This window comes from Procambarus clarkii, chromosome 42, assembly GCF_040958095.1.
Source record: "Procambarus clarkii isolate CNS0578487 chromosome 42, FALCON_Pclarkii_2.0, whole genome shotgun sequence".
NCBI classification, from domain to species: Eukaryota; Metazoa; Arthropoda; class Malacostraca; order Decapoda; family Cambaridae; genus Procambarus; species Procambarus clarkii.
The window spans coordinates 34,083,660-34,095,625 of record NC_091191.1 but is presented as its reverse complement, the minus strand read 5'-3'; positions in this window follow the sequence as shown (position 1 = coordinate 34,095,625).

Sequence of the window (11,966 nt, the reverse complement as noted above, 5' to 3'; positions counted from 1 at the left end):
GTATCACGATATGTGATTTGGCCTTCAAATCTCAGAATTTCCCATAATATTGCATTTTAAGCAAGTTTTCTTGCATTTTGTTTCGTACGAAAAATCATTGAATATAGCAATATTTTGACGTTTATCATCTCGTTTTCCTTCATGTTATTTAAACAAAATATCATCGAATTAGGCAATATTTTGCCGTTTTCCACGTTTTTGTGAATTTTCAGTCCATGGGTTTTAATTCATATATATACGATAAAAATGATGCAAACACATAATTGATTAGATAGTAACCTTAAATACATCATTTTCAATCATCTATTTGTTTCTCGTTAAAATACTGAGTAAGATATTGAAAAGGGGAGAAGTTCGGTTTTTATTGCATATATCGACGTTTCAGCCGGATTAGAGCGGTTTTACGTGTACATCTTCCATCGTTAATATAAACGGAAAATCAAGAACATTATAGTTAATTCTAATGAAAACACATTGTTTTTTATCATTTGTATTGGAAACAACATTGTCATATGTCTTTTCTTGGATCTAAATAATACGAAACCTCGCTCTATGATTTGAAGTTAAAATCCTCAAATATGGTTATATAGTGACTTTTTTCACGTTTTTCATGTAGTTTGATATTACGTAAATATATTCATTTTTACCAATATTTCGATACTATTTCATGTAGTATCACGATATGTGATTTGGCCTTCAAATCTCAGAATTTCGAATAATATTGCATTTTAAGCAAGTTTTCTTGCATTTTGTTTCGTACGAAAAATCATCGAATATAGCAATATTTTGACGTTTATCATCTCCTTTTCCTTCATGTGATTTAAACAAAATATCATCGAATTAGGCAATATTTTGCCGTTTTCCACGTTTTTGTGAATTTTCAGTCCATGGGTTTTAATTCATATATATACGATAAAAATGATGCAAACACATAATTGATTAGATAATAACCTTAAATACATCATTTTCAATCATCTATTTGTTCCTCGTTAAAATACTGAGTAAGATATTGAAAAGGGGAGAAGTTCGGCTTTTATTGCATATATCGACGTTTCAGCCGGATTAGAGCGGTTTTACGTGTACATCTTCCATCGTTAATATAAACGGAAAATCAAGAACATTATAGTTAATTCTAATGAAAACACATTGTTTTTTATCATTTGTACTGGAAACAACATTGTCATATGTCTTTTCTTGGATCTAAATAATACGAAACCTCGCTCTATGATTTGAAGTTAAAATCCTCAAATATGGTTATATAGTGACTTTTTTCACGTTTTTCATGTAGTTTGATATTACGTAAATATATTCATTTTTACCAATATTTCGATACTATTTCATGTAGTATCACGATATGTGATTTGGCCTTCAAATCTCAGAATTTCGCATAATATTGCATTTTTAGCAAGTTTTCTTGCATTTTGTTTCGTACGAAAAATCATTGAATATAGCAATATTTTGACGTTTATCATCTCCTTTTCCTTCATGTGATTTAAACAAAATATCATCGAATTAGGCAATATTTTGCCGTTTTCCACGTTTTTGTGAATTTTCAGTCCATGAGTGTAAATTCATATATATACGATAAAAATGATGCAAACACATAATTGATTAGATAATAACCTTAAATACTTCATTTTCAATCATCTATTTGTTTCTCGTTAAAATACTGAGTAAGATATTGAAAAGGGGAGAAGTTCGGTTTTTATTGCATATATCGACGTTTCAGCCGGATTAGAGCGGTTTTACGTGTACATCTTCCATCGTTAATATAAACGGAAAATCAAGAACATTATAGTTAATTCTAATGAAAACACATTGTTTTTTATCATTTGTAATGGAAACAACATTGTCATATGTCTTTTCTTGGATCTAAATAATACGAAACCTCGCTCTATGATTTGAAGTTAAAATCCTCAAATATGGTTATATGGTGACTTTTTTCACGTTTTTCATGTAGTTTGATATTACGTAAATATATTCATTTTTACCAATATTTCGATACTATTTCATGTAGTATCACGATATGTGATTTGGCCTTCAAATCTCAGAATTTCGCATAATATTGCATTTTAAGCAAGTTTTCTTGCATTTTGTTTCGTACGAAAAATCATTGAATATAGCAATATTTTGACGTTTATCATCTCCTTTTCCTTCATGTGATTTAAACAAAATATCATCGAATTAGGCAATATTTTGCCGTTTTCCACGTTTTTGTGAATTTTCAGTCCATGGGTGTTAATTCATATATATATACGATAAAAATGATGCAAACACATAATTGATTAGATAATAACCTTAAATACTTCATTTTCAATCATCTATTTGTTTCTCGTTAAAATACTGAGTAAGATATTGAAAAGGGGAGAAGTTCGGTTTTTATTGCATATATCGACGTTTCAGCCGGATTAGAGCGGTTTTACGTGTACATCTTCCATCGTTAATATAAACGGAAAATCAAGAACATTATAGTTAATTCTAATGAAAACACATTGTTTTTTATCATTTGTATTGGAAACAACATTGTCATATGTCTTTTCTTGGATCTAAATAATACGAAACCTCGCTCTATGATTTGAAGTTAAAATCCTCAAATATGGTTATATAGTGACTTTTTTCACGTTTTTCATGTAGTTTGATATTACGTAAATATATTCATTTTTACCAATATTTCGATACTATTTCATGTATTATCACGATATGTGATTTAGCCTTCAAATCTCAGAATTTCGCATAATATTGCATTTTAAGCAAGTTTTCTTGCATTTTGTTTCGTACGAAAAATCATCGCATATAGCAATATTTTGACGTTTATCATCTCCTTTTCCTTCATGTGATTTAAACAAAATATCATCGAATTAGGCAATATTTTGCCGTTTTCCACGTTTTTGTAAATTTTCAGTCTATGGGTGTTAATTCATATATATACGATAAAAATGATGCAAACACATAATTGATTAGATAATAACCTTAAATACTTCATTTTCAATCATCTATTTGTTTCTCGTTAAAATACTGAGTAAGATATTGAAAAGGGGAGAAGTTCGGTTTTTATTGCATATATCGACGTTTCAGCCAGATTAGAGCGGTTTTACGTGTACATCTTCCATCGTTAATATAAACGGAAAATCAAGAACATTATAGTTAATTCTAATGAAAACACATTGTTTTTTATCATTTGTATTGGAAACAACATTGTCATATGTCTTTTCTTGGATCTAAATAATACGAAACCTCGCTCTATGATTTGAAGTTAAAATCCTCAAATATGGTTATATAGTGACTTTTTTCACGTTTTACATGTAGTTTGATATTACGTAAATATATTCATTTTTACCAATATTTCGATACTATTTCATGTAGTATCACGATATGTGATTTGGCCTTCAAATCTCAGAATTTCGAATAATATTGCATTTTAAGCAAGTTTTCTTGCATTTTGTTTCGTACGAAAAATCATCGAATATAGCAATATTTTGACGTTTATCATCTCCTTTTCCTTCATGTGATTTAAACAAAATATCATCGAATTAGGCAATATTTTGCCGTTTTCTACGTTTTTGTGAATTTTCAGTCCATGGGTGTTAATTCATATATATACGATAAAAATGATGCAAACACATAATTGATTAGATAATAACCTTAAATACTTCATTTTCAATCATCTATTTGTTTCTCGTTAAAATACTGAGTAAGATATTGAAAAGGGGAGAAGTTCGGTTTTTATTGCATATATCGACGTTTCAGCCGGATTAGAGCGGTTTTACGTGTACATCTTCCATCGTTAATATAAACGGAAAATCAAGAACATTATAGTTAATTCTAATGAAAACACATTGTTTTTTATCATTTGTAATGGAAACAACATTGTCATATGTCTTTTCTTGGATCTAAATAATACGAAACCTCGCTCTATGATTTGAAGTTAAAATCCTCAAATATGGTTATATGGTGACTTTTTTCACGTTTTTCATGTAGTTTGATATTACGTAAATATATTCATTTTTACCAATATTTCGATACTATTTCATGTAGTATCACGATATGTGATTTGGCCTTCAAATCTCAGAATTTCGCATAATATTGCATTTTAAGCAAGTTTTCTTGCATTTTGTTTCGTAAGAAAAATCATTCAATATAGCAATATTTTGACGTTTATCATCTCCTTTTCCTTCATGTGATTTAAACAAAATATCATCGAATTAGGCAATATTTTGCCGTTTTCCACGTTTTTGTGAATTTTCAGTCCATGGGTGTTAATTCATATATATATACGATAAAAATGATGCAAACACATAATTGATTAGATAATAACCTTAAATACTTCATTTTCAATCATCTATTTGTTTCTCGTTAAAATACTGAGTAAGATATTGAAAAGGGGAGAAGTTCGGTTTTTATTGCATATATCGACGTTTCAGCCGGATAAGAGCGGTTTTACGTGTACATCTTCCATCGTTAATATAAACGGAAAATCAAGAACATTATAGTTAATTCTAATGAAAACACATTGTTTTTTATCATTTGTATTGGAAACAACATTGTCATATGTCTTTTCTTGGATCTAAATAATACGAAACCTCGCTCTATGATTTGAAGTTAAAATCCTCAAATATGGTTATATAGTGACTTTTTTCACGTTTTTCATGTAGTTTGATATTACGTAAATATATTCATTTTTACCAATATTTCGATACTATTTCATGTAGTATCACGATATGTGATTTAGCCTTCAAATCTCAGAATTTCGCATAATATTGCATTTTAAGCAAGTTTTCTTGCATTTTGTTTCGTACGAAAAATCATCGAATATAGCAATATTTTGACGTTTATCATCTCCTTTTCCTTCATGTGATTTAAACAAAATATCATCGAATTAGGCAATATTTTGCCGTTTTCCACGTTTTTGTAAATTTTCAGTCTATGGGTGTTAATTCATATATATACGATAAAAATGATGCAAACACATAATTGGTTAGATAATAACCTTAAATACTTCATTTTCAATCATCTATTTGTTTCTCGTTAAAATACTGAGTAAGATATTGAAAAGGGGAGAAGTTCGGTTTTTATTGCATATATCGACGTTTCAGCCGGATTAGAGCGGTTTTACGTGTACATCTTCCATCGTTAATATAAACGGAAAATCAAGAACATTATAGTTAATTCTAATGAAAACACATTGTTTTTTATCATTTGTATTGGAAACAACATTGTCATATGTCTTTTCTTGGATCTAAATAATACGAAACCTCGCTCTATGATTTGAAGTTAAAATCCTCAAATATGGTTATATAGTGACTTTTTTCACGTTTTACATGTAGTTTGATATTACGTAAATATATTCATTTTTACCAATATTTGGATACTATTTCATGTAGTATCACGATATGTGATTTGGCCTTCAAATCTCAGAATTTCGCATAATATTGCATTTTAAGCAAGTTTTCTTGCATTTTGTTTCGTACGAAAAATCATTGAATATAGCAATATTTTGACGTTTATCATCTCCTTTTCCTTCATGTGATTAAAACAAAATATCATCGAATTAGGCAATATTTTGCCGTTTTCCACGTTTTTGTGAATTTTCAGTCCATGGGTGTTAATTCATATATATACGAGAAAAATGATGCAAACACATAATTGATTAGATAATAACCTTAAATACTTCATTTTCAATCATCTATTTGTTTCTCGTTAAAATACTGAGTAAGATATTGAAAAGGGGAGAAGTTCGGTTTTTATTGCATATATCGACGTTTCAGCCGGATTAGAGCGGTTTTACGTGTTCATCTTCCATCGTTAATATAAACGGAAAATCAAGAACATTATAGTTAATTCTAATGAAAACACATTGTTTTTTATCATTTGTATTGGAAACAACATTGTCATATGTCTTTTCATGGATCTAAATAATACGAAACCTCGCTCTATGATTTGAAGTTAAAATCCTCAAATATGGTTATATAGTGACTTTTTTCACGTTTTTCATGTAGTTTGATATTACGTAAATATATTCATTTTTACCAATATTTCGATACTATTTCATGTAGTATCACGATATGTGATTTGGCCTTCAAATCTCAGAATTTCGCATAATATTGCATTTTAAGCAAGTTTTCTTGCATTTTGTTTCGTACGAAAAATCATTGAATATAGCAATATTTTGACGTTTATCATCTCCTTTTCCTTCATGTGATTTAAACAAAATATCATCGAATTAGGCAATATTTTGCCGTTTTCCACGTTTTTGTGAATTTTCAGTCCATGAGTGTAAATTCATATATATACGATAAAAATGATGCAAACACATAATTGATAAGATAATAACCTTAAATACTTCATTTTCAATCATCTATTTGTTTCTCGTTAAAATACTGAGTAAGATATTGAAAAGGGGAGAAGTTCGGTTTTTATTGCATATATCGACGTTTCAGCCGGATTAGAGCGGTTTTACGTGTACATCTTCCATCGTTAATATAAACGGAAAATCAAGAACATTATAGTTAATTCTAATGAAAACACATTGTTTTTTATCATTTGTAATGGAAACAACATTGTCATATGTCTTTTCTTGGATCTAAATAATACGAAACCTCGCTCTATGATTTGAAGTTAAAATCCTCAAATATGGTTATATGGTGACTTTTTTCACGTTTTTCATGTAGTTTGATATTACGTAAATATATTCATTTTTACCAATATTTCGATACTATTTCATGTAGTATCACGATATGTGATTTGGCCTTCAAATCTCAGAATTTCGCATAATATTGCATTTTAAGCAAGTTTTCTTGCATTTTGTTTCGTACGAAAAATCATTCAATATAGCAATATTTTGACGTTTATCATCTCCTTTTCCTTCATGTGATTTAAACAAAATATCATCGAATTAGGCAATATTTTGCCGTTTTCCACGTTTTTGTGAATTTTCAGTCCATGGGTGTTAATTCATATATATATACGATAAAAATGATGCAAACACATAATTGATTAGATAATAACCTTAAATACTTCATTTTCAATCATCTATTTGTTTCTCGTTAAAATACTGAGTAAGATATTGAAAAGGGGAGAAGTTCGGTTTTTATTGCATATATCGACGTTTCAGCCGGATAAGAGCGGTTTTACGTGTACATCTTCCATCGTTAATATAAACGGAAAATCAAGAACATTATAGTTAATTCTAATGAAAACACATTGTTTTTTATCATTTGTATTGGAAACAACATTGTCATATGTCTTTTCTTGGATCTAAATAATACGAAACCTCGCTCTATGATTTGAAGTTAAAATCCTCAAATATGGTTATATAGTGACTTTTTTCACGTTTTTCATGTAGTTTGATATTACGTAAATATATTCATTTTTACCAATATTTCGATACTATTTCATGTAGTATCACGATATGTGATTTAGCCTTCAAATCTCAGAATTTCGCATAATATTGCATTTTAAGCAAGTTTTCTTGCATTTTGTTTCGTACGAAAAATCATCGAATATAGCAATATTTTGACGTTTATCATCTCCTTTTCCTTCATGTGATTTAAACAAAATATCATCGAATTAGGCAATATTTTGCCGTTTTCCACGTTTTTGTAAATTTTCAGTCTATGGGTGTTAATTCATATATATACGATAAAAATGATGCAAACACATAATTGATTAGATAATAACCTTAAATACTTCATTTTCAATCATCTATTTGTTTCTCGTTAAAATACTGAGTAAGATATTGAAAAGGGGAGAAGTTCGGTTTTTATTGCATATATCGACGTTTCAGCCGGATTAGAGCGGTTTTACGTGTACATCTTCCATCGTTAATATAAACGGAAAATCAAGAACATTATAGTTAATTCTAATGAAAACACATTGTTTTTTATCATTTGTATTGGAAACAACATTGTCATATGTCTTTTCTTGGATCTAAATAATACGAAACCTCGCTCTATGATTTGAAGTTAAAATCCTCAAATATGGTTATATAGTGACTTTTTTCACGTTTTACATGTAGTTTGATATTACGTAAATATATTCATTTTTACCAATATTTCGATACTATTTCATGTAGTATCACGATATGTGATTTGGCCTTCAAATCTCAGAATTTCGCATAATATTGCATTTTAAGCAAGTTTTCTTGCATTTTGTTTCGTACGAAAAATCATTGAATATAGCAATATTTTGACGTTTATCATCTCCTTTTCCTTCATGTGATTTAAACAAAATATCATCGAATTAGGCAATATTTTGCCGTTTTCCACGTTTTTGTGAATTTTCAGTCCATGGGTGTTAATTCATATATATACGAGAAAAATGATGCAAACACATAATTGATTAGATAATAACCTTAAATACTTCATTTTCAATCATCTATTTGTTTCTCGTTAAAATACTGAGTAAGATATTGAAAAGGGGAGAAGTTCGGTTTTTATTGCATATATCGACGTTTCAGCCGGATTAGAGCGGTTTTACGTGTTCATCTTCCATCGTTAATATAAACGGAAAATCAAGAACATTATAGTTAATTCTAATGAAAACACATTGTTTTTTATCATTTGTATTGGAAACAACATTGTCATATGTCTTTTCATGGATCTAAATAATACGAAACCTCGCTCTAGGATTTGAAGTTAAAATCCTCAAATATGGTTATATAGTGACTTTTTTCACGTTTTTCATGTAGTTTGATATTACGTAAATATATTCATTTTTACCAATATTTCGATACTATTTCATGTAGTATCACGATATGTGATTTGGCCTTCAAATCTCAGAATTTCGCATAATATTGCATTTTAAGCAAGTTTTCTTGCATTTTGTTTCGTACGAAAAATCATTGAATATAGCAATATTTTGACGTTTATCATCTCCTTTTCCTTCATGTGATTTAAACAAAATATCATCGAATTAGGCAATATTTTGCCGTTTTCCACGTTTTTGTGAATTTTCAGTCCATAGGTGTTAATTCATATATATACGATAAAAATGATGCAAACACATAATTGATTAGATAATAACCTTAAATACATCATTTTCAATCATCTAGTTGTTTCTCGTTAAAATACTGAGTAAGATATTGAAAAGGGGAGAAGTTCGGTTTTTATTGCATATATCGACGTTTCAGCCGGATTATAGCGGTTTTACGTGTACAACTTCCATCATTAATATAAACGGAAAATCAAGAACATTATAGTTAATTCTAATGAAAACACATTGCTTTTTATCATTTGTATTGGAAACAACATTGTCATATGTCTTTTCTTGGATCTAAATAATACGAAACCTCGCTCTATGATTTGAAGTTAAAATCCTCAAATATGGTTATATAGTGACTTTTTTCACGTTTTTCATGTAGTTTGATATTACGTAAATATATTCATTTTTACCAATATTTCGATACTATTTCATGTAGTATCACGATATGTGATTTGGCCTTCAAATCTCATAATTTCGCATAATATTGCATTTTAAGCAAGTTTTCTAGCATTTTGTTTCGTACGAAAAATCATCGAATATAGCAATATTTTGACGTTTATCATCTCCTTTTTCTTCATGTGATTTAAACAAAATATCATCGAACTATTTCTATTTCACGATATGTGATTTGGCCTTCAAATCTCAGAATTTCGCATAATATTGCATTTTAAGCAAGTTTTCTTGCATTTTGTTTCGTACGAAAAATCATCGAATATAGCAATATTTTGACGTTTATCATCTCCTTTTCCTTCATGTGATTTAAACAAAATATCATCGAATTAGGCAATATTTTGCCGTTTTCCACGTTTTTGTGAATTTTCAGTCCATGGGTGTTAATTCATATATATACGATAAAAATGATGCAAACACATAATTGATTAGATAATAACCTTAAATACTTCATTTTCAATCATCTAGTTGTTTCTCGTTAAAATACTGAGTAAGATATTGAAAAGGGGAGAAGTTCGGTTTTTATTGCATATATCGACGTTTCAGCCGGATTAGAGCGGTTTTACGTGTACATCTTCCATCATTAATATAAACGGAAAATCAAGAACATTATAGTTAATTCTAATGAAAACACATTGTTTTTTATCATTTGTATTGGAAACAACATTGTCATATGTGTTTTCTTGGATCTAAATAATACGAAACCTCGCTCTATGATTTGAAGTTAAAATCCATAAATATGGTTATATAGTGACTTTTTTCACGTTTTTCATGTAGTTTGATATTACGTAAATATATTCATTTTTACCAATATTTCGATACTATTTCATGTAGTATCACGATATGTGATTTGGCCTTCAAATCTCAGAATTTCGCATAATATTGCATTTTAAGCAAGTTTTCTTGCATTTTGTTTCGTACGAAAAATCATTGAATATAGCAATATTTTGACGTTTATCATCTCCTTTTCCTTCATGTGATTTAAACAAAATATCATCGAATTAGGCAATATTTTGCCGTTTTCCACGTTTTTGTGAATTTTCAGTCCATGGGTGTTAATTCATATATATACGATAAAAATGATGCAAACACATAATTGATTAGATAATAACCTTAAATACTTCATTTTCAATCATCTATTTGTTTCTCGTTAAAATACTGAGTAAGATATTGAAAAGGGGAGAAGTTCGGTTTTTATTGCATATATCGACGTTTCAGCCGGATTAGAGCGGTTTACGTGTACATCTTCCATCGTTAATATAAACGGAAAATCAAGAACATTATAGTTTATTCTAATGAAAACACATTGTTTTTTATCATTTGTATTGGAAACAACATTGTCATATGTCTTTTCTTGGATCTAAATAATACGAAACCTCGCTCTATGATTTGAAGTTAAAATCCTCAAATATGGTTATATAGTGACTTTTTTCACGTTTTTCATGTAGTTTGATATTACGTAAATATATTCATTTTTACCAATATTTCGATACTATTTCATGTAGTATCACGATATGTGATTTGGCCTTCAAATCTCATAATTTCGCATAATATTGCATTTTAAGCAAGTTTTCTAGCATTTTGTTTCGTACGAAAAATCATCGAATATAGCAATATTTTGACGTTTATCATCTCCTTTTCCTTCATGTGATTTAAACAAAATATCATCGAACTATTTCTATTTCACGATATGTGATTTGGCCTTCAAATCTCAGAATTTCGCATAATATTGCATTTTAAGCAAGTTTTCTTGCATTTTGTTTCGTACGAAAAATCATCGAATATAGCAATATTTTGACGTTTATCATCTCCTTTTCCTTCATGTGATTTAAACAAAATATCATCGAATTAGGCAATATTTTGCCGTTTTCCACGTTTTTGTGAATTTTCAGTCCATGGGTGTTAATTCATATATATACGATAAAAATGATGCAAACACATAATTGATTAGATAATAACCTTAAATACTTCATTTTCAATCATCTAGTTGTTTCTCGTTAAAATACTGAGTAAGATATTGAAAAGGGGAGAAGTTCGGTTTTTATTGCATATATCGACGTTTCAGCCGGATTAGAGCGGTTTTACGTGTACATCTTCCATCATTAATATAAACGGAAAATCAAGAACATTATAGTTAATTCTAATGAAAACACATTGTTTTTTATCATTTGTATTGGAAACAACATTGTCATATGTGTTTTCTTGGATCTAAATAATACGAAACCTCGCTCCATGATTTGAAGTTAAAATCCTCAAATATGGTTATATAGTGACTTTTTTCACGTTTTTCATGTAGTTTGATATTACGTAAATATATTCATTTTTACCAATATTTCGATACTATTTCATGTAGTATCACGATATGTGATTTGGCCTTCAAATCTCAGAATTTCGGATAATATTGCATTTTAAGCAAGTTTTCTTGCATTTTGTTTCGTACGAAAAATCATTGAATATAGCAATATTTTGACGTTTATCATCTCCTTTTCCTTCATGTGATTTAAACAAAATATCATCGAATTAGGCAATATTTTGCC